Source organism: Pan troglodytes, chromosome 14, assembly GCF_028858775.2.
Source record: "Pan troglodytes isolate AG18354 chromosome 14, NHGRI_mPanTro3-v2.0_pri, whole genome shotgun sequence".
Lineage (NCBI taxonomy): Eukaryota > Metazoa > Chordata > Mammalia > Primates > Hominidae > Pan > Pan troglodytes.
In genome coordinates this window covers 93,198,566-93,222,386 of record NC_072412.2, presented here as the reverse complement: position 1 = coordinate 93,222,386, position 23,821 = coordinate 93,198,566, and the positions used below count along the sequence as shown (strand labels likewise).

Below are 23,821 nucleotides of genomic sequence, written 5' to 3'. Positions count from 1 at the left end.
AATGGTGTAAAAGCATTCCTATTTCTCCAAAGCCTTGCCAGAATCTGTTGTTTCTTGGCTTTTTAGTGATCACCCTTCTGATTTGCATGAGATGGTACATCATTGTGGTTTTGATTTGCATTTCTCTAATGATTAGTGATGATTAGCTTTTTTTCATATGTTTGTTGGCTGCATAAATATCTCCTTTTGAGAAGGTTCTGTTCATATCCTTTGCCCACTTTTTGATGGGGTTCTTTGTTTTTTTTTTTTTTCTTGTAAATTTATTTACATTCCCTGTAGATTCTGGATATTAAGTCTTTGTCAGATGGGTAGATTGCAAAAATTTTCTCCCATTCTGTCGGTTGCCTGTTCACTCTGATGATAGTTTCTTTTGCTGTGCAGAAGCTCTTTAGTTTAATTAGATCCCATTAGTCAATTTTGGCTTTTGTTGCAATCGCTTTTGGAGTTTTAGTCAGGAAGTCTTCGCCCATGCTTATATCCTGAATGATATTGCTTACGTTTTCTTCTAGGATTTTTCTGGTTTTGGGCTTTATGTTTAAGTCTTTGATCGATCTTGAGTTAATTTTTGTATAACGTGTAAGGAAGGGGTCCAGTTCCAGTTTTCTGCATATGGCTAGCCAGTTTTCCAGCACCATTTATTAAATAGGGAATCCTTTCCCCATTGCTTATTTTTGTCAGGTTTGTCAAAGATCAGATTGTTGTAGATGTGTGGTGCTATTTCTGAGGACTCTGTTCTGTTCCTTTGGTCTATATATGTACCATGCTGTTTTGGTTACTGTAGCCTTGTAGTATAGTTTGAAGTCAGGTAGTATGATGCCTCCAGCTTTGCTCTTTTTGCTTGGAATTGTCTTGGCTATATGGGCTTTTCATTGGTTCCATATGAAATTTAAAGTAGTATTTTTCTAATTCTGTGAAGAAAGTCAATGGTAGCTTGATGGGAATATCATTGAATCTATAAATTACTTTGGACGGTATGGCCATTTTTACGATACTGATTGATTCTTCCTATCCATGAGCATGGAATGTTTTTCCATTTGTTTGTGTCCCCTCATTTCCTTGAACAGTGGTTTGTAGTTCTCCTTGAAGAGGTACTTCACATTCCTTGTAAGTTGTATTCCTAGTTATTTTATTCTCTTTATAACAATTGTGAATGGTAGCTTATGATTTGGCTCTCTGCTTGTCCATTGTTGGTATATAGTAATGCTTGTGATTTTTTGCATATTGATTTTGTACTGAGACTTTGCTGAAGTTGCATATCAGCTTATAGAGTTTTTAGGCTGAGACGATGGGGTTTTCTAAATATAGAATCATGTCATCTGCAAACAAAGACTATTTAGCTTCCTCTCTTCCTATTCTAATATCCTTTATTTCTTTCTCTTGCCTGATTGCTCTGGCCAGAACTTCCAATACTATGTTGAATAGGAGTGGTGAGAGAGGGCAATCTTGTCTTGTGCTGGTTTTCAAAAGGAATGCTTCCAGCTTTTGTGCATTCAGTATGTTATTGGCTAGGGCTTTGTTTTCTCAGTGCCACATGGCACTTATTCTAAAATCGACCACATAATTGGAAGTAAAACACTCCTCAGCAAATGCAAAAGAACAGAAAACAAGACAAACAGTCTCTGAGACCACAGTGCAATCAAATTAGAATTCAGGATTAAGAAACTCACTCAAAACCGCATGGAAATTGAACAACCTGCTTCTGAATGACTCCTGGATAAATAACGAAATTAAGGCAGAAATAAAGAAGTTCTTTGAAACTAATGGGAAAAAAGAGAAAATGTACCAGAATCTCTGGGAAACAGCTAAAACAGTGTTAAAAGGGAAATTTATAGCACTGAATGCCCACATCAGAAAGCTAGAAATATCTCAAATTGACACCCTACCATAACAATTAAAAGAACTAGAGAAGCAAGAGCAAACAAATCCAAAAGCTAGCAGAAGACCAGAAATAACTAAAATCAGAGCAGAACTGAAGGAGACAGAGACACAAAAACCTTTGTGTGTGTGTGTGTGTGTGTCCGTGTGTGTGTCCGTGTGTGTTTTAAGAAGGTGTCTCACTCTGTCCCCTAGGCGGGAGTGAAGTGGTGCAATCTTTGCTCATTTTAACCTCCGCCTCCTGGGCTTAAGTGAACCTCTAATTAGGAGATTATTATATTAATCCATGTGAGAGATAATGGTGGCTCAGATTAGAACATTAGCATTAGAGAGGGTGACATATGTCCTGATGAATTACATGTGAATGTGAAAAAAGAGAGTATTCAAAATGACTCCAGGCTATTTTGGCCTACACCACTGGAAGAAAGAGAGGAGGAAAATTGAGACAGAGAGACAAGACAACTTTTAAAAAATGCTTTCCTGAGAAAGTAAGAGGAGTACAGGGACGGAGAATTGCAAGAGATGCAAGTCAAGAATATATATATATATATATATATATGTAGCTTCAAAGAAATAACACTGCTTTTATGATGATGTAAATGTTGAAGGAGATGAACAAAATAAATAAATTCTGAAGACAACCTAAGTGTGTGTGTCTGTGTGTGTGTATATATATATATAAATATAAATATATACACACACAATATATATATATATACACACACACACACATAGGTATCAAAAATGTGAAGATCTTAACAACACCCAAAATTAAAGATAATTTTACATGCAAAGAAATGTCTATTACAAAAAACGCAAGAATCAATGGAATCAAGAAGGATATTCTTATAAAACCTTAGGTAAGATAAATAATAGTTGATAAGTTTTACTACATTACAGTTACAAAATTGTTTATTCAAATATTCAGCTGATAAAATTAAAAGCTACAATTTATAAAACATATTGGCAACCCATATATCTGAAAGATATCCAAAATATGCAAACTACTTCTATAAATTAATACCCAAAATAGAACTAAATACTTAAGAAGAAATTTGAAAGAGGAGGAATAAAAGTAGTGATTGAACATATGAATAAATGAAATCAAGCCTCATTACTCATGGGGAAATATAAATTAAGACCTTCATGAAAAATTATTTTCTAATTATCCCAGTGTCAAAATTTAGAACATCTGATTATATCAAGTGCTGGAAAGCCTACATATCAATTTTTACTTTCATACATGACTGGAAAGAGCATGTATCAGTGCAACCATTATTTTAAAAGGTTTTGAAATTACTTCATTTCTCCATTATTAAATTTTTTGTTACACTTTAATTATCAGTCTTTCAACGGTTTCCTGGAAATTCCAAAATGTATTTGTAACAATATACTCTATCTAAAATTATCAATTTTACTATGTCCCAGACAATAAATGTAGAATGGACAAATCATATTTACTCCAGCCTTTTTAGATTGTTTTCATATGTTAAAATCCTAACAATTCATGTTATAAAACTCACAAACATTGTTACTGTTGTTACTTCAAACATTTTCACTCCCATGCTCACATACCTGCATGCACACATACACATTTATGTTTTTTTCTGTGCTGTTTATTTCTAATTAGAATTCTAACTGGTATCATTTCCTTCAGAGTGAATAACTTTATTTAGTTGTTCTTGTAATGCAGGTGTGCTGGTGATGATTTCTTTTAGCTTTTTTTTTTTTTTTTTTTTTTGAGGTACAGGTTGTTTTGCCTTAATTGAAGATTTCTTTCATCCAGTGTAACAGTCTAGATTGACAGGGTGTTTTTCTGTTATTGTTCTTGTTTTTATCCATTTCAGTAATTTTAAAATGGGGTAAAAATCTATAAAATATCTCAAGGTTCTCTCATTTAGAATATAAAAATCTATATTTGGATGAACAGGAGATTATAGGATTCCAAATATATTTAATTAAATGATGGCTCAAATACTGAAACCTGCTGAGTAGATAGTTGTTCTTTCCTTGTTGGTCCTCAATAGAAAATCGGTTTTTGTTGTTGTTGTTCATTTTGCTACTTTATAAACTGTATGATCTTTAACTGTGTTGCAATTAATATTTTATATTGTTTCATGTTTCATTTTATAGAGCTCTGTATCATAAACTCTTTCTTAATAATAATATTATTGAATGTAAGATTTAAACTTTTAAAACAATTATTATATAGCATGGCAGGCAGAATAATTTCTTCTCAAAAAAAAAAGTCCCCTTATTAATACCTGGAATTTGTGAATATGTTTATTTATATGGCAAATGAGGCTTCACAGATGAGATCAAAGCACAGATTGAGATGAAGAGATTATCCTGGATCATTAGGCTGGAGCTAGTGTAATCACCAGGGATTCAATAAATGAAAGACAGAGTCAGGAGGATCAGAGTCAGCGAGATTTGAAGATGATGCTTCTCTGCTGGCTTTAAGGATGTAGGAAGGGGCCTGGAACTGAGAAATACATGAGAGGCCTGTAGAAGATGGAAACTATGAAAGAGTGGATTCTCCAGTAAACCCTCTAAAAGAAATGCAGACCTGTCAACACCTGCACTTCAGCCCAGTGAAACCCATTTCAGACTTTATACCTCCCAAATTGTGGAATAATGACTTTATTTCATTTTAATCCACTAAATTTGCACATATTAATCTTTTTGAGCTCTGGTGTGGTGAGCATATAAGAAGGGAATGTGAAAAGAGAGTGGGAAAGAGACTTTCAGGGAGGTTTGCAAAAACAGTATTAGGATTGCCTTGACTTTCTCTTCACTGAGCATTAGCATTTTATCCAATTTGTCCACAAAAAGGGAATATATATACACACATATACACATATACACACAAATATATGTGTATATATATACACACATATACACATATACACACAAATATATGTGTATATATATACACACACACATAATTTGTTTTTTAAGAACATATTTTTTAAAAAAGGTTGAATATATATGTATATATGTGTGTTATTCTCTCTATATACATATACGTATAATTATTTTTTAAATAGCACATATAATTCATTTTTAAAAAAAGTTTAAATATATGTCTGTGTGTGTGTCTGTGTGTGCGTGCGTGCACGCGTGTGTATAGGGTTGACCCTTGAACCTGTGGGTTTGAACTGCACGGGTTCGCTTATACTGAGATTTTCTCTCTCTTCGGCTACAGCTCTGATATAGCAAGACCAACCCATCCTCTTTCTCCTCCTTCTCAACTCAACGTGAAGACAACAAGAATGAAGACTTTTGATGATCCACTTCCACTTAATGACTAGTACATATATTTTCTCATCCTTATGATTTTCTGAACCCCATTTTCCCCTAGCTTACTTATGCTGTATTGTAAGAATATAGCATATAATACACATGACATACAAAATATGTGTTAACAGAATGTTTATGTTGTCAGGTCAGCTGTAGGCTATTAGAAGTTAAGCTTTGGGGCAGCCTAAGTTATCCATGAATTTTTGACTTCATGGAGGTTGATACTCCTACCTCCAACATTGTTCAAGGGTCAACTGTATGCAATACATATACCCCCCTCACCCTTCCAAAACTCACATTCTGCAAAATTGGCAGGGTGTATGGGCAGGCTGGAAACTTATACTGGATTTCTATGTTGCAATCCTGAGGCAGTTTCTTTTTTTTCCAGGAAACCTCAAATGTTTTTGCTCGTAACTTCTTCATCTTATTGGAACAGGCCCACTCAAATTATTGAAGTTAATTCAAATTTTTGAAAAGTTTAAATTTTATTTATGACTTATTTTAAAAATTGTTTGATAACTAAAAAAAGTATTTGTGGTGTAAAACATGATGTTTTGAAGTACATATACAATATGGGATGGTTAAATATAGCTAAATAATAAATGCTTTATCTCACATAGTTATTATTTTCACCATAAGAACATATAACATCCACCCTCTTTACATTTTCAAGAATACAATATATTAACTTTTATTATAGTCACCTTGCTGTGCAACAGACTCCTTGAAATTGATTTTTCCCGTCTAACTATATTTACATATACTTTGGCCAATGTCTCCCCAAATCCCAAATCCTCCTAACCACCCCAGTTTCTGGTAATCACCATTTTGCTTTTTACCTCTATGTGATTAATGATTAATGATTCTAGATGCCATATTAGTCAGGGTTCTCCAGAGGGACAGAACTCATAGGATATATGTGTAAGTGAAAGGGAGTTTCTATATATAAAATATATATGTGTGTATATATATATAAATATATTTACTATATTATATATTATGTAACATATACTATACAACATAAATATATAGTGTATATATAGTATATAGTATATATAAGCTTGCTAATTTATTGTAGTTCCATTTGTCTATGTTTTCTTATTAAAATATGCAAAACACATATAAGTATGTATACTATATATACTAGTATGTATAGTACTAAGACTAGTATGTTGTACTAGTATGTGGTATATGTAGTATACATATGAGATATATATATCTATATATACTACTATATTATATGGATATATAGATTTATATAAGTATATATGTATATATACTGGTATGTATTATATATAATATAATATAATATAATGTAGTAATATATAATATATAATATAATGCAATATTATAACGTAAGAATATATAATATATTACACTGTATATAATATAGTATATGGAATATACTACAATGTATATAATATAGTATATGGAATATAATACAATGTATATAATATAGTACATATAATATAATGCATATAATATATATATAGTGCTGCCAGAAATGATTAACATTTGAGTAAGTGGACTGGGAGAGGAAGACTAGTATATAATATATATATCACATTTTCTTTATTCATTCAATTATGGACACTTAAGTAGATTCCATCTCTTGGCTATTGTAAATAGTTCTACCATAAGCATGGAGAGCTGATATCTCCTCAACACACTAATTTCAGTTCCCTTGGATATTGGCCCAGCAGGGGGATTGCTGGTTCATACAATAGTTTTAATTTTACTTTCTTTAGGAATCTCCATATTGTTATCCATAATGGCTGTATTAATTTACATTTCAATCAGCAAGTGTGCAAGAGTTTTCTTTTCTCCACATACTTGTAAGCACTTGATATCTCTAACGTTTTTAACAATAGCCATTCTAACTGGGGTGGGTGATATTTCCTTGTGGTTTTAATTTGTATTTCCCTGATGATTATTGATGTTGAGCATTTTTTCATGTCTGCCAGCCATTTGTATGCCTTTTTTTGCAGAGTGTCTATTTAGGTTTTTAGCCCATTTTTATTTTAATTTATTTGGTTTTTGGTAATAAAAGTTTAAGTTTCTTATATTTTTTGGATATTAACACCTTGTCAGGTGTATAGTTTTCAACTATTTATTCCCATTCTGTAGGTTGTCTCTTCATTCTTTTGATTATTTCATTTGCTGTGGAGAAGCTTGCTAATTTATTGTAATTCCATTTGTCTATGTTTTCTTATAAAAATATGCAAAACATATATAAAAACATAACTGTGCTATGACGACTTAGCCAAAAAATTCTTGCCCAAGTCAATATCATGAAGTGTTCTCCCTGTGTTTTCTTCCAATAGTTTCATAGTTTCAGGTCTTACATTTAAGACTTCATTCATTTTGAGTTAATATTTCATATGGTGAGAGATAAGGGGTGAACTTTATTCTTCTGCATGAGGTTATCCAGTTTTTCAACAACATTTATTGAAGAAATTGTCCTTTCTTGGTACCTTTCTGTATTCTTTGGACCTTTACTGAAAATCAGTTAACTGTAAATGTGTACATTTGTTTCTGGAAGCTTTTTTTCTGTACCTATAATCTACGTGTCTATTTTTCTGTCAGTACTATGCTGTTTTCGTCACTACAGCTTTGTAGTATACTTTGAAGTAAGTTAGTCTGATGCAAGTCTAAATCTTTTAGTTAACATCAACTGACTGTAAATGTTAAACACATCTAAAGACACCTTCACATGAGCATTTAGACTAGTGTTTGAATAATACCTGGATTTCATAGCCTAGCCAAGTGGACATATAAAATGAACCATCACAGTCCACTCCTTGTCAACTTGTCACACATACACATCTCTTTAAATCATATTTAATTTCCAAATAAAGATAATAGTAAAGAATACTTCTTTCTGACATGATACAATCATCCTGCATAACCCTGAAAATCCACCAACTCTTTCCCCAGAAGAGGATGTAAAGGTCATGGGTGGTGTTTTCTCTGATATCATGTAACTCAAATGCAATGATATACAGTTAATATTTAAGTACTATGTTGCAAAGTTAATACAATTTTTTTATAGAAAGGGATAATATAAGAGAAAGCAAAGGTATTTGTGTACATGTGTTTGAGTGTATATACACACAGAGTCACACATATGTATACACATATATGTACATATACCCCACATATATATACACACATATTTACAATTAAATCATATTTACAATACAATAAAGTTACAGTTTTTGTTTCTGAAGTAGACCTGTGGTCTTAGCTGGTAATTATAATTGCTTTCTTCCGCTATCCATTCTATATTACATTTGTCTTCAGCAATCACCTCAGCTGGTTGTGGTTCTTTGTCAAGTAATATAATCCATATAATCCAAATCTTTATTTCTTAAGGGTCTATGCCTTTTTTTTTCTTTTTTTTTTTTTTGATGGGATCTTACTCTTTTGCCCAGGCTAGAGTTCATGGCCCTATCAGAGCTCACTGTAACCTTAAACTCCTGAGCTCAAGCAATCCTTACACCTCAGCCTCCCAAGCAAATGAGACTACAGATACATGACACCACACCAGGCTAATTATTTTTTGTCTTTTACTTTTTGTAGAAGTGGGGTCTTGCTATGTTGCCCAGGCTATTCTTGAACTCCTGGCCTCAAGCAATCCTCCCACTTTGGCTTCCTGAATTGCCACGATTACAGGTGTGAGCCACTGCACCCAGATTTTCATTAACTTTTTTTTTTTTGAGACAGAGTCTCTCTCTGTCGCCCAGGCTGGAGTGCAGTGGCACAGTCTCAGCTCTCTGCAAGCTCCGCCTCCCGGGTTCACGCCATTCTCCTGCCTCAGCCTCCCGAGTAGCTGGGACTACAGGCCCCCACCACCACGCCAGGCTAATTTTTTGTATTTTTGGTAGAGACAGGGTTTCACCATTCACAGGATGGTTTCGATCTCCTGACATTGTGATCCACCCGCCTCGGCCTCCCAAAGTGCTGGGATTACAGGCGTGAACCACCACGCCTGGCCGATTTTCATTAACTTTTAACCACAGCAGGATATGGTAGTACTCAGAGGCACTAAGGGATCTCGTGTATTGTAGATATATTCTTCTTTACCTCAATTGCAGAAGTCTAATTTCCCTTAGCATTCAAGACCAATCACCTTGCGAGTATAGTAGCTCCTTTATTTGCCTGTTGATTCAGTCATGAGAAATCCAAATTGACTGAGCAACAGTCTTAATTTCCACTTCGATGAATTCATTGTTCTTTCTCTTGGTGCACTTCTTCCCTTTGGAATGAAAACTTCTAGACAAGTAGGCCATAAAGTTGCTGGGACAGAAGGCAAAAAAATTTCCTAGTGGATCATTAGGGGTTATAGTGAAAAGTACCATTCTTATTTCTACTCCGTTGATTCCTGGACCAATAAATCCTGGCTATGGGAGAAACAGCAATTTATATGGGGCACAGATTTAGAGCATAGACAGCCTCCTGAAGGAAGAACATTGCCCCAATCCTGCAAGATATTTCAACCTAGCCGTCAAGGTAGCTGAATCTTCAAAGGGCCATTCTATCAAGCCAGCTGCTTCAGAATAGTGGGGAACATGGAAAGACCAGTGAATTCTACTACAAATTTGAAAACAGCAGGCAAATGTAACAATGCAATAAAAACATCAAATTTCCGTATCCCCTAAAAGCAATAACTATCAGCATTTATTGTGACCTGTTTCTTTTTCTTTTTTTTTTTTTTTTTTTGAGACGGAGTCTCACTCTGTAGCCCAGGCTGGAGTGCAGTGGTGCGATCTCGGCTCACTGCAAGTTCCACCTCCCGGGTTCACGCCATTCTCCTGCCTCAGCCTCCTGAGTAGCTGGGACTACAGTCGCCCGCCACCATGCCCGGCTAAGTTTTTTTTTCCTACTTTTAGTAGAGATGAGGCTTCACCGTATTAGCCAGGATGGTCTCGATCTCCTGACCTCGTGATCCACCCGCCTCGGCCTTCCAAAGTCTTGGGATTACAGGCGTGAGCCACTGCGCCTGGCCCCTATTGTGACCTCTTTCTACAAATGTGTTTTGTCTGCTTTTATTTATTCTTTTATTTATTTTTGTATGGCTCATCCCTGTAATCTCAGCACTTTGGAAGGCCATTGCCTGCTTTAAAATTTATATTTTATTCATAGGTTGTGTGCTCTCTTTAATCTATAGTCATCTGTCAATTAACAAAAAGATATGTTATCAGAAATGCATTGTTGAGCAATTTTGCCATTGTGTGAACAACACAGAGTAGATTGGCCAAATTTAGATGATATAGACTACTATACACCTAAGATATATGGTATAGCCAATTGTCGTAGGCTACAAACGTGAACAGTATGCTTGTTCTGAATGCTATAGGCAATTGTAACACAATGGTAAGTATTTAAGTATCTAGCCATACAAAAAATATGGTAAAAATGTGGCTTACAGATAAAAGGAACACCTATATAGGACACTTACCGTGAGTGGAGCTTGTAGGAATGGAAGTTGCTCTGGGTGTGTCAGTGTGTGGTGAGTGAGTGTGAAGGCACAGGTAGGACATTACTATATGTTACCGTAGATTTGCAAAGGCAGTACACTTCAGCTACACAACATTTATAAAAAATTTTCTTCAATAATTTAGCTTACTGTAACTTTTTTCTTTATATACTTTTAAATTATTTTTGAATTTTAACTACTTTGTAATAACATTATAGCTTAAAACATAAACAACACATTGTGCAGCTCTACGAAATACTTTATATTTTTATTCTATAGTTTTAAATTTATTTTTTCAATTTTCATTTTTTACTTTTCAAATTTTTTGTTAAAAACAAAGACACAAACACACACATTAGTCTAAACATACATAGAGTCAGGATCATCAGTATCACTGTCTCCCACCTCCGTATCTTGTCTCACTGGAAGGTTTTTAGGGACAATAACACACAAGGACCTGTCATATCCCATGATAATAAGGCCTTCTTCAGGAATATCCCTTGAAGGATCTCCTGAGGCTGTTTTACAGTTAATTTTTATTTTTAAGTAAGCAGAGGGAGTACATTCAAAATAATAATAAAAAAGTATAGCAAATACATAAACCAGTAACACTTGCTTATTGTCATTATTAAATATTAGGTACTACACATAGTTGCATGTGCTATACTTTTATAAAGGTGGCAGGGCAGTAAGTTTGTTTACACCACATCACCACACACATGTGGGTAAATGTTTTGGCTATGATGTTGCAATGGCTAAACTGTCATTAAGCAATAGGAATTTTTCAGTCAGTGTATATTTTAAGGTTTTTCCATGTCACACAGTTTTGCCACTCTCAATGGCTGCCACATTGTTCACCTTATGGTTTTAGCATATTGTGTCTGTTTATTAGTGAAGATATTTAGAGTCTTGTTATAGCCTTTTTCTACTTAGCATATTTTTATATATTTTTTCAATTTAGTTAATTTAAACAGCAGTTTCCTATGAATTTGCTATCACCTATTTAGTGGCTCTGATTGATAATTTTAACCTTATATAATAGAGCTGCTTCACAGTTACACTTCAAAGTACACAGTTTTAAAAAGTTGAACTATTTAAATTACCTAGGTTATTGTTATTGTGTAGTGCAGGATGACTAAATAGTTTTCTCTAAATAAGAAATGAATTGCTCTACCTCTGTTTGTGGGATTTCTTTACAATGCTTGCTTAATCACAAATAATTGTTTGTGTAAACTACCTTTTTTAAATTTTTAAAAAAATTTTTTGAGATGGAGTCTTGCTCTGTCACCCAGGCTGGAGAGCAGTGGCATGATCTCCACCCACTTCAACCTCTGCCTCCCGGGTTCAAGCAATTCTCCTGCCTCAGGCTCTCGAGTAGCTGTCCCTACAGGTGCCTGCCACTGTGACTGGCTAATTTTTGTATTTTTAGTAGAGACAGGGTTTCACCATGTTGGCCAGGCTCGTCTCGAACTCCTGACCTTGTGATCCGCCTGCCTCGGCCTCCCAACATGCTGGGGTTACAGGCGTGAGCCACCACGCCTGGCCAAAAATATATTTTTATAGGCTGAGGTTCTTCATATTTTCTAAATTTTATAAAACAGAAAACTGAAAAATTTAAGAACCTATTAATATTTATAAAATGAAACATTATTTCTCAGGATATAAATCTAAGCTTTGTAAATATTTTACTCAAATTGAAAAACATTGAGCCACCGCACCTAGCATTAAACTAACATTTCTTTATAGAGTGTCTGTATGAATACATGGATTTACTTTTTGTCAGTGCTTATATTAATGACAAATTAATGAAATTATTGATTCATTTAAGAAATAATTTTTAAATTATTTTTTAAAATGTTTGTGAATACATAGTAGGTGTATAAATTTGTGGGGTATATGAGATGTTTTGATACAAGCATGTAATGTGAAATAAGCACATCATGGAGAATGAGGTATCCATCCCCTCAATCATTTATCCTTTGAGTTACAAACAATCCAATTACATTATTTATTTTTAAATATACAATTAAGTTATTATAGACTATAGTCACCCTATTGTGCTATCAAATAGTAGGTCTTATTTATTCTTTCTATCTTTTTGTACCCATTAGCCATCTCCACCTGCCCTCCAACCACCCATAAGTTCAATTGTTTTTATTTTTAGATCCCACAAATTAGTGACAGCATGCAATGTTTGTCTTTCTGCGCCTAGCTTATTTCACTAAACATAATGCTCTCCAGTTCCATCGTGTTGTTGCACATGACTGGTTCTCATTATTCATATGACTGAATAGTACTTCACTGTGTATATGTACCACATTTTCTTTATCCACTCATCTGCTGATGGACATTTAGGTTGCTTTCAAATCTTAGCTATTGTAAACACTGCTGCAAGAAACATAGGAGTGCAGCTATCTCTTTGATACATTGATTTCCCTTCTTTTGGGTAGTTACCCAGCAGTGAGATTCCTGGATCATATGGTAGCTCAATTTTCAATTTTTAAAGAAACTTCCAACTCTTCTCCATAGTGGTTGTACTAATTTACATTCCCACCAACAATGTATGAGGATTCCCTTTTCTCCACATACTCGCCAGCATTTGTTATGGCCTGTCTTTTGGATGTAAACCATTTCAACTGTGGTGAGGTGGTATCTCATTGTAGTTTTAATTTGCATTTCTCTGATGATTAGTGCTGTTGAGCACCTTTTCATATGCCTGTTTGCCATTTGTATGTCTTCTTTTGAAAAAAAAAAGTCTGTTCAAATGTTTCACCCATTTTTGATTGGATTATGAGTTTTTTTTTTCTAAGAGTTTTTTGAGCTTCTTATATATTCTGGTTATTAATCCCTTGTCAGAGAGGTAGTTTTTGCAAATATTTTATCCCATTCTGTGGGTTGTCTCTTCACTTTGTTGATTGTATCCTTTTCTGTGCAGAAGCTTTTTAACTTGATGTGATCTCATTTGTCTATCTTTGCTTTGGTTGCCTGTGCTTCTGGGGTATTGCTCAAGAAATATTTGCCCAGACCAATATCCTGGAGATTTTCCCCAATGTTTTCTTGCGGTAGTTTCATAGTTTGAGGTCTCTTTGGTTTAAGTCTTGAATTCATTTTTATATATGGTGAGAGATAGGGGTCTAGTTTCATTCTTTTGCATATGCATATTCAGTTTTCCCAGCATTATTTATTGAAGAGACCATCCTTTCCCCAATGTATGTTCTTAGCACCTTTGTCCTTCCCTTCAAAGCAGTGGATTCCTTTCTGGCCCAGGGTGTATCTAGAAATGTCCTCTGGGAACTAGGACCTGGAATGCGAGCCTCATGACTCTGACTGGTGCCCTATTCTGTTGTGGCTGAGTTAGTATCCAAAATGCAAGACAAAGTCCTCTCCAGTCTTCCCTCTGCTCTCCTCAAGTGGAAGGAAGGGGTCTCTTTTGGAGCCTGGAGCTGGGCAGCCAGGGGTTAGTGGAGGGGTGAAGCCAGCACTCCTTTGGTTGCCCCAACTGGTATCTCAGATTGTGACCTGTCCCCTCAGTCCACTGTCTCTGGACCTAGTTCAGCCCTAGGACTTGCTATGAGTTTCAGTCCTTATGGCCTAGACTGCCTTTTAAGTTTACTTAGAGACAAAAGCACTTTGGCCTTAGGTGACGAGGTTTTCCAGGCACTCACGTTTGGACCAATGGGATTGGCAATTCCCCTCTGGCTAGGGCTGGTTTAAATGCTCCCTCCTTGGGCGGATATCAGCTGAGTTTTGTCTGGTTTTCCTTTCTTCTCTAACAGGACAGCACTGAGTTCGATGCCTCAGAATTGCTGTGTTCTGCTCCCTCAGCACCCAGAGACACCCCCCACACCACACGTCTGCTGCTGGGGTGGAGGGTGGGTGGCATAGGTGATTCAGGACTGTTTTTTCTATCTCTTCACTGCCTCTTTCAGTAATATGAAGTTAAAATCAGCTACCGTGAGTGCTCACCTGATTTTTCATTCTTATGAAGGTGTTTCATTCTGTGTAAATAGTTGCTAACTTGGTGACCTTGCTGGGGAGATGAGCAGTGGAGCCTTCTATTTTGCCATATTGTTCCACCCATCCTGGAAATCATTTCTTGACAGCTGACTATAGATGCTCAAAATGGTCATCAATACAACTGACATTATCTTCCTTGTGTTAGGATTTATAGTGAACATGGAATGCAGATATTAAATAACACAAGTGGAATTTTTTTTTAATACGAAGCACAGATCCTACAGTAGTGGATAACCTAACTCATTTTGGTGTAAAATAAGATATGTTCTAGAAGAATAATTAGCTGAGAGGTCTGAAAGTTAGGAATTTAAGTAATTTCCAGGGCTGAAAGAAATCTATAATATGTAGAGAGAGAAGGAAGAGAGTGATACAACAATTGGGAGAACAAGAAGATCAAGACAACTGCATTTAGTTTAAAGTCATGCTAAAAATTAGAACCAATAGCAAGTGTGGATAGTGAACCAAGAATGTGAAGGAGAGAAACCAAGGTTCTTTCTGAAATTTTTCTCCTTTTAAATTGATTGACAATGTTACAATTTACTGACATAAGGAAGACTGCAGGTGGCAAAGTTCTGAAGGGAAAAGCAGGAGCTTATGTTTTGACAGATGAAGTTTGAGGGGCTTATTAATCATCCAAGGAGGAGGTCTCAATGAGACATGTAGACCTAGAGGCCTACAGATATAGCAGTCTTAGGGTAGAAAACTGTATTAGAATCATAAATTTAGAAATGTGAACACTTAGTATTTAAACTAATGAGGTGGGATGAGATCACCAAAGTAATCAGTGTATATTGAAGGGTGCTGTATAGAGTTATGTTGGGGAAAAATGTGACAGTGTATTTTAAAGCACTTGTCCAATTTCAGTTCCCATCAGGGAGCTAACCATTCCAGATTATTTGCTAATTTTTTCTACTAGCTATTTAGTTTGGGTTTGAGGTTTTTGTTTATGGGGTCATACTCTATATATTGAACTGCAATTTGTTTTGTTCTCTAATTGATATGATGAGGAACATTTTCTCTGTTAGTATGAATAATTCTATAGGATTACTTCTGTTTCATAATTTTTAGTGATATTAATATACCATAGTTTAATCATATTTGTATTTAGATAACTTGCAACTATTAATATTTAGTTATACATGGAATTGAAGTTGAGCACAGAAGAAGATGAATCAATAATAGAGGAGTTTATTTAAGTGTTACAGGTAATACTGCCTACCATCTAATAATATGCATATGTTTTTATACGAATATGGGTTTTTTTACATTTTCTCATTGGGTCTCAGATTCAGCTTCTCTAATAATAAGAGCATCTTACCATGGGGAGTAGCATTCTAGTGTCTGTAAATAAGAAATTTTAGTATCACAGGGCTTGCAAATCTAAGAGCACTATGTCATTTGGTGATCAATTGGATAGAAAAGTATCTGCTTAAAGTTATAGGAAAATATGGGTTATGCTGGATTGACTAAGGGATACATTGTAAGCCTTTAAGTGAAACCTTCCTCTCTATATATTTACAAATAATGTCATTACTCAATATTTACTTCTGTGGTACTCTTAGAATCTACGCTCTGCATAGGATGCCATACCACGCTAGAAATAACGGCATGACAAAATTTCCTAGTGCATGCTAGATAACTTAGCGCACATGGAAATAATTCCATGGGATGTATTTCTAAAAGTGGAAATGTAGAGCCTAAGGATTTATCATTTGTAAAATTTTCATAGTACCTTTGGATACTAAACAAACTTACATTCCCTCAGCATCTTGTGAGAGCTTCAACTGCCCCACCTTTGATAACATGGATATTATCAGTCTTTAAAATTTTTGCTGATATGATCATTATTGTTTTAATTTTCATTACTCTGCTTAATACTCTGATTGAGCACCTTTGCCTATATTATTCCCGTTTGTATTTTTAAATTCCTGTGCATCTCCTTGACTTCTTTTACTTTTCTTCACAATGTTTTTATTTTGCTCTTTATAATGAATCCATATTATTTTCGAGTCTGCAGTCTTCTCAAGATTTTCACCCAGCCTGCATGTATGTGGATTTTAACTTGCTTATGGTTTCACTTATTATAAATATTCTTTTTCGCGTGTGACTGTGAGTGCATTGCAATCTGTGTGTGTGTGTGTGTGTGTGTGTGTGAGTGTGTGTGTTTACTGTAGTTAAATCTCATCTTTTACTTTATTTTGCACTTTCTGTCTTAAGTGATCTGCTAAGACCATGAAATGAGTTTGGAAGTTTTCCAATAATTTGTGTACACCAGAATACTTCTAAAAAATAAGAATTATTTGTTCTTGAAATATTGGTGGCAGTTCCCTTAACACCCTGTGCTGGGATGAAATTTAGGTATACTTCTTGCTTTGTTTCTTATCCAGCTTTAGCAACAATACTTTGCTGGGCCTGTTTGTTTAGTTGTGTGCTTTTCCAGACAATTTGCTCATTTCTGGGATCTTTTTCATTTTTTCCTACCAGCCAAATAGAAATACTGAGTTACTGACAACTAAACTTCGGGGTTGTAATGGGTTTTCTTGTCCAGAATTATATTTCACATGTTTTATGCTTCTTATCCCAGCCAGTCAGCTTTCCTCTGAATTAGAATTTAACTGTGAGTTTTTTAAAATTATACTTTAAGTTCTGGGATACATGTGCAGAACATGCAGGTTTGTTACATGGGTATACACATGCCATGGTGGTTTGCCACACCCATCAACCCATCATCTACATTAGGCATTTCTTCTAATGCTATCCCTCTCCTAGCCCTCCAGCCCCCGACAGGCCCCGGTGTGTGATATTCCCCTCCCTGTGTCCATGTGTTCTCATTGCTCAATTCCCACTTATGAGTGACAACAATTGGTGTTTGGTTTTCTGTTCCTGTTTTAGTTTGCTGAGAATGATGGTTTCCAGCTTCATCAATGTCCCTGCAAAGGACATGAACTCATCATTTTTTATGGCTGCATAGTATTCCATGGTGTATATGTGCCACATTTTCTTTGTCCAGTTTATCAATGATGGGCATTTGGGTTGGTTCCAAGTCTTTGCTATTGTGAATAGTGCTGCAATAAACATACGTGTGCATGTGTCTTTATAGTAGCATGATTTATAATCCTTTGGTTATATACCAAGTAATGAGATTGTTGGGTCAAATGGTATTTCTGGTTCTAGATCCTTGAGGAATTGCCACACTGTCTTCCACAATGGTTGAACTAGTTTACAGTTCCACCAACAGTGTAAAAGTGATCCTACTTCTCCACATCCTCTCCAGCATCTGATGTTTCCTGACTTTTTAATGATTGCCATTCTAACTGGTGTGAGATGGTATCTCATTGTGGTTTTGATTTGCATTTCTCTAATGACCAGTGATGATGAACATTTGTTTCATGTATTTGTTGGCCGCAGAAATGTCTTCTTTTGAGAAGCATCTGTTCATATCATTCGCTCACTTTTGATGGAGTCGTTTGATTTTTTCTTGTAAATTTGTTTAAGATCTTTGTAGATTCTGAATATTAGCCCTTTGTCTAGATGGATACATTGCAAAATTTTTCTCCCATTCTGTAGGTTACCTGTTCACGCTGATGATAGTTTATTTTGCTGTGCAGAAGCTCTTTAATTTAATTAGATCCCATTTGTCTATTTTGGCCTTTGTTGCCATTGCTTTTGGTGTTTGCCCGTGCAAATGTCCTGAATGGCATTGCCTAGGTTTTCTTCTAGGGTTTTTATGGTTTTAGGTCTTATGTTTAAGTCTTTAATCCATCTTGAGTTAATTTTTGTATAAGGTGTAAGGAAGGGATCTGGTGTCAGTTTTCTGCATATGGCTAGCCAGTTTTCCCAACACCATTTATTAAATAGGGTAACATTTCCCCATTTTTTTTTTTTGTCAAAAATCAGATGGTTGTAGATGTGTGCCATTATTTTTGAGGACTCTGTTCTCTTCCTTTGGTCTATATGTCTGTTTTGGTACCAGCACCATCCTGTTTTGGTTACTGTAGCCTTGTAGTATAGTTTGAAGTCAGGTAGCATGATGCCTCCAACTTTGTTCTCTTTGCTTAGGATTGTCTTGGCTATACGGGCTCTTTTTTGGTTCCATATGAAATTTAAATTAATCTTTTTTCTAATTCAGTGAAGGAAGTCAATAGTAGCTTGCTGGGGATAGCATTGAATTTATAAAATAGTCTGTGCAGTATGGCCATTTTCACGATATTGATTCTTCCTTTCCATGAGCATGGAATGCTTTTCCATTTGTTTGTGTCCTCTCTTATTTCCTGGAGCAGTGGTTTGTAGTTCTCCTTGAAGAGGTCTTTCACATCCCTTGTAAGTTGCATTCCTAGGTATTTTATGCTCTATGTGCTTGCTATTCTTTCTCTGTTATGTTTCTAGAAAGATGATTAGGAGATGTACGTCAGGGAGAATATAGAGGTTAAGCAGATTTAACCTTGAGGCACACTGCTAAGATATGAGTTAATACTGTGTTACTAATTAGGTTTGTAAACCTAAAGTTACATAATATAACTGTGTCTCAGTTTCTTCAGTACTTAAGGGGATAACTAAGGAAGTCTTAGTTATATACTTCATTAGTTGTTATAACTCAACTAATGTTATCTCATATTACTATTATCATTTTATTGGAGGATGAAAGATTAAGTGTGAATAATTATTGCAGTCATGTAATATTTTTTTACACATAAATCTTAATCCTCAAATTCACATTTGTGGAAATTTATAAATATTTTCTATTGTTCAATTGCATTTTCACATTTTTAACCTTAACTGAAATATAGCATATATTAAAGAAAATGCACAAAACATATATGCTCAATACATTATCACAATTCAACTAACTATGGAACTGCAACATGTTGAAGAAATAAACTGTTGCTAACATCTTAGAAGCTTACGCCTTTTTCCAGTTGCTACTCCTTTTTTGCCTCTGCCCTTAAGGTTTCTTTATTTCAACTCTTAACTCTGTTACCCAGTTTTGCCTGGTTTTGAGCTTAAAATAAATAAAATCATAAGGTGTTCATTATTTTATGCCTGGCTTCTTTTATTCAACATTATGCTTTAGTCTATAGCTGTGGTACATTAATTTTCGTTGCTACATAGTAACATTCCATTATATAAAGATAACAACCTGCAACCATTCCACTAATGGTAAACATTTCAGTTATTTAAATGTGTGGCTACTACAAATAAGACTGCTATTAATTTTATATGTCTTTGGTGCACACATGTATGCACTAATATATACACACAAACGCATGAGTGAAATTGTTAGGTGGTAGCATAGATACATATGTAGCATACGTACATATGTTTAACCTTAGTAGACAAAGCTACATTGTTTTTTTTCAAAGCATCACTGTTAGGCTGTCAGTGTTTATGGGGTTTCTGTTTCTGCAAATCCTTGCAAACAGTTGGTTTAATATTAATAATTCTGGTTTATGTATTATCATATAACTTACTGTGATTTTAATTTGCTTTTTATAATTTCTAATCAATTGTTCACTTTTTCATGTATTTGTTAAGTTTTTGGGTATCCTCATTCAGGACAAGCCTATTCTGACACCTTGCCTAAATATCCGTTTCTCATGGTTGTGTAGGAGTTATTTATAGTTCCATAACTCTTTTCAAATTCATGGATTGCCAAATGCATGTTCCATATTTAAAATATTGATTTTTGTAATACTTGAAAATAATTTTTTTTTTACTTATTTAGGTTTTCTTTAATTTTTCTACATTATTAAAATATTTTTTCTATAGAGGTCTTCAAGATATTTTGTTATGTTTCTTCATAATTATTCATATTTTTAAAGAGTATCTTTTAAAATATCCTTTAAAAATACTTTATATATTAAATTTATAGGTGGTGCCCTACTAGGTTTTGAGAAGGCAAATGTGCTTCAGATGTTTCTTTTAGGAGAATCACATCTATATTGTTGAGGGCAGTTGCAAAATAGTGGAGAAGGAGAAGGCCTTTACAACAAGCTAAGTGGTGGATAGTTAGGGCTTGATATAGAGAACTAGGAATTAATAAGTGATGAAAATGAGCAAAATCTAAGAGTCTGAGTCCACAGAAATTGGCATCTTTTGAGTGTGAAGAGTGATGGATATGATGAAAGGTGAAAGGTTACTTTCCTCCCAAAAATTTCACCACTTATTTTCTTCTGGAAGAATAAAATAAGATATTGCTGTTCAATGGGAGTCAAGGGAAAGTAGAAGAAGACATGACTATGTTTTTACAAATGTTCCTGGCAGCTGCTTTTCACATTCTTTTTTCTGATGTGCTCACTACGTATGCGCTCAAAACAAAAATTAGTTAAATTTTTTTCTCCTTCTCTTTGTGCTTAGTCTCTGTTCATCATGAGAAATGCTCAGCGACTGCAGACATAAAGAGAAAGCTTTCAATTAAAGTTTCAATGATGGGATAGGAACTGAGAAGTCTGTGGAGTTTTCTGCCTAGGAGTACCCTTGGAAAAGCCACTGCTATGCCCAACCAGCACTGGGAATCCCAGATCACATGCAATCATAGGAGTTGCCCTGGAGGCAGAAGCTCAGCACATGTTCTGGTACAAGGAGATTACAGTGTTGTGCAAAGCAAAGGGATGAATGATGCCCAACTCTCTAACATGGGCCTCGGTTTCCACATCGAGGTTGGAAATGAGCTAGGAAGCAGATCCACCATAAATGGAGAAAGAAGAGAAACAAGGTGAGCTTTTAATGACACCGTAGCCTGACTCTTTGGTATGGAAATGGAAAGAGATCCTCATGGAAACATAAATAAAATATATCACATATAACTTACACCAATAATTATTTTCTCCCCCAGTACCTCAATTTTGCCCAGATTGGACTCTATTTTATTTCCTTATTTTTCCACAGTAATTTACTTAAGTAAAACCAGGATTTATTTTATTCATCTCCATGTCAGTTGCTAAGTCCAAGGGATGTATATAGTTTAAAAAATATCACAAAGGATGATATGGTGAAATTGAACAACACATTATTACCTGATGTACAGTCATTGATTTTGTATACTAGCCTTTACCCCTGGCTACTGATAATTTTGGATTTTGAAGATTCAAAGACAGAGACTTGTAAATACTTTAGTTTTTACACTTCTTTATCGTACTCATACCTGGGATGGAAAAGTATCATTTAATATATTAAGAACATTGTTATAGTACGTGTGTTTAAATAACTCACAAGAGCAAGTAATCTTACCTCATGTCATCTATTTTTGAAAAAATATTTTATGTATTTCCACCTGCTTCTTCCAGATGACCTTTAGCAAAACTTTGTGAAGTTTCATTGTGGCTGTTGTCTTAGAAAGATGGTCTTGTTAATAAGAAGGTCAGTGTTTTAGCCTTGCAATATAAGATGATGTGCATTTGTTTAGAGGGAGACTTTAGGATACAGCAAAGTGTTTTACAAATGTTTACCATTTTTATTCTTATTAGATTTTTGAAAGTATTTGGTTTAAAATTTTCTTCTTTTTATTCAACCAGCTCTTTAAATTACCCATCAATTCTTGTTAAGAGTGTGTATAGTATATCTCTCTATACATTTCATGTATTTTTGTATGAATTGTGCTATTTTTATAATTTTTCTATTTAGCCTCTGTATCCAATATGATTCAATGTATACATGGATGCCATACGTAGGTACTGATTATTTCCTCTTTTATTATTAATAAATTCTAATTTATTTCAATGTGTTATCTCTGTAATACATAATATTCTAGACAATATTGACTCCATTTTTTATGTTTTAGAATTCCTAAATTATAATTGCACACAAATTAATATTTTAATTGTCTTGATGGACACAGTGTTCTTTTACTATGCATTGTAATATTTATCATCCAAACTATACTTTCAAATGTGTTTTATTCTCCTCCATTTTATATCTTAGTGAAGGTGTCCCTCCTAAACTTAGCTATTAAATGAAATAAATAAACTATGAATCATTCCACACTGTCTTTCTCCATTAAGCCATGCTGATTTTCCTCCTCAATGGTTCTTAAATTCAGTCTTTATTTTTCTTTCCCACACTTTTGTTCAGGGCAGATGCTTATCATTGTCTTTCCTGGATTGCTGGCTTAATCTCTTGATTCTTTTTCTTCTCTCATGTCCTGTCAGACTCATACCTGTCCTCTAGCCTGTGGCCAGAGTGCCTCAACTGAACATGCTACTCAATTTCTGAGAAACATTTTTTAAAACCTATCTATCAATGACTCTCCCTTTCTTGATTCAACGTTCTTCACAAAGGGCTGACAAGTGTGATTAGATATTGATGTCCTCCCCTCTCAGGGCCACAGCAAGAGTCCCATGGTTGCTGTAGTGCCTCAGCTAAGAAAAGCTTAGTGCTTACCTTAGTGCATTATGCAAGCTTCCTAACTTTCTGAAGATTGCTTGACATGGATAAATGTGGAAAGCATTAAATTAGAACATTAAAAGTCCTTTTAATGACATAGAAATCTTTCTAGACTAGGAAGCGCAGCTAAACTATATAATATCCTTGTGCAAATCTGTAAAAAGGTATCATTTAGCCTCAACAGATGATTTTTAAAAGATGCCACAAGTAGACATCGGTATATTTGATAGTACCTTTTTGGAAAGAAAGAAAGAAAGACAGAAGAAAGAAAGAAAGAAAGAAAGAGAGAAAGAGAGAAAGAAGAAAGAGAGAAAGAAAGGAAGGAAGGAAGGAAAGAAAGAGAAAGAAAAAGAAAGAGAAAGAAAGAAAAGAAAGGAAAGAAAAAGAAGAAAGGAAAGGAAAAGAAAAAGAGAGGAAGGAAAGGGAAGGGAAGGGAGGAAGAGAGGAAGAAAGAAAGAGAAGAAAGAAAAAAGAAAAAGAAAGAAACAAAGAAAGAAGAGAGAAAGAGAAAGAAAAGAAAGAAAGAGAAAAGAAAAAGAAAAGAGAAAAGGAAAGAGAATTACATATTACTTCTCTGGGCCAGATTCAGCCCTCTGTTAAGTTCCAGGAATTGGGCCAGTTTTACAAACTGCATAACCATGAGCAGAGGCCAAACTCCCATTACCTGATCTCTTGGTGTATCGCCTTTCTTTGAGGTATTCATCATGCTGTTTTAAAATTATGTCTTTTCTCTTTTTGTCATCACTGATTTAGAAAAACCTTACTCTG

At 34.8% G+C, this 23,821-nt stretch overlaps 1 long non-coding RNA gene across 1 annotated transcript in view; it reads left to right on the top strand.

The window, feature by feature from the left end:
• The window catches only part of LOC129136851 (uncharacterized), an 86,921-nt gene extending 64,531 nt beyond the window's left edge, over window positions 1-22,390 (top strand). The window contains exon 3 of the long non-coding RNA XR_008538861.1: window positions 21,029-22,390. This is a non-coding gene — a long non-coding RNA (uncharacterized LOC129136851). The remainder of the gene's footprint in view (window positions 1-21,028) is intronic.
• Window positions 22,391-23,821: the final 1,431 nt, after the last annotated feature.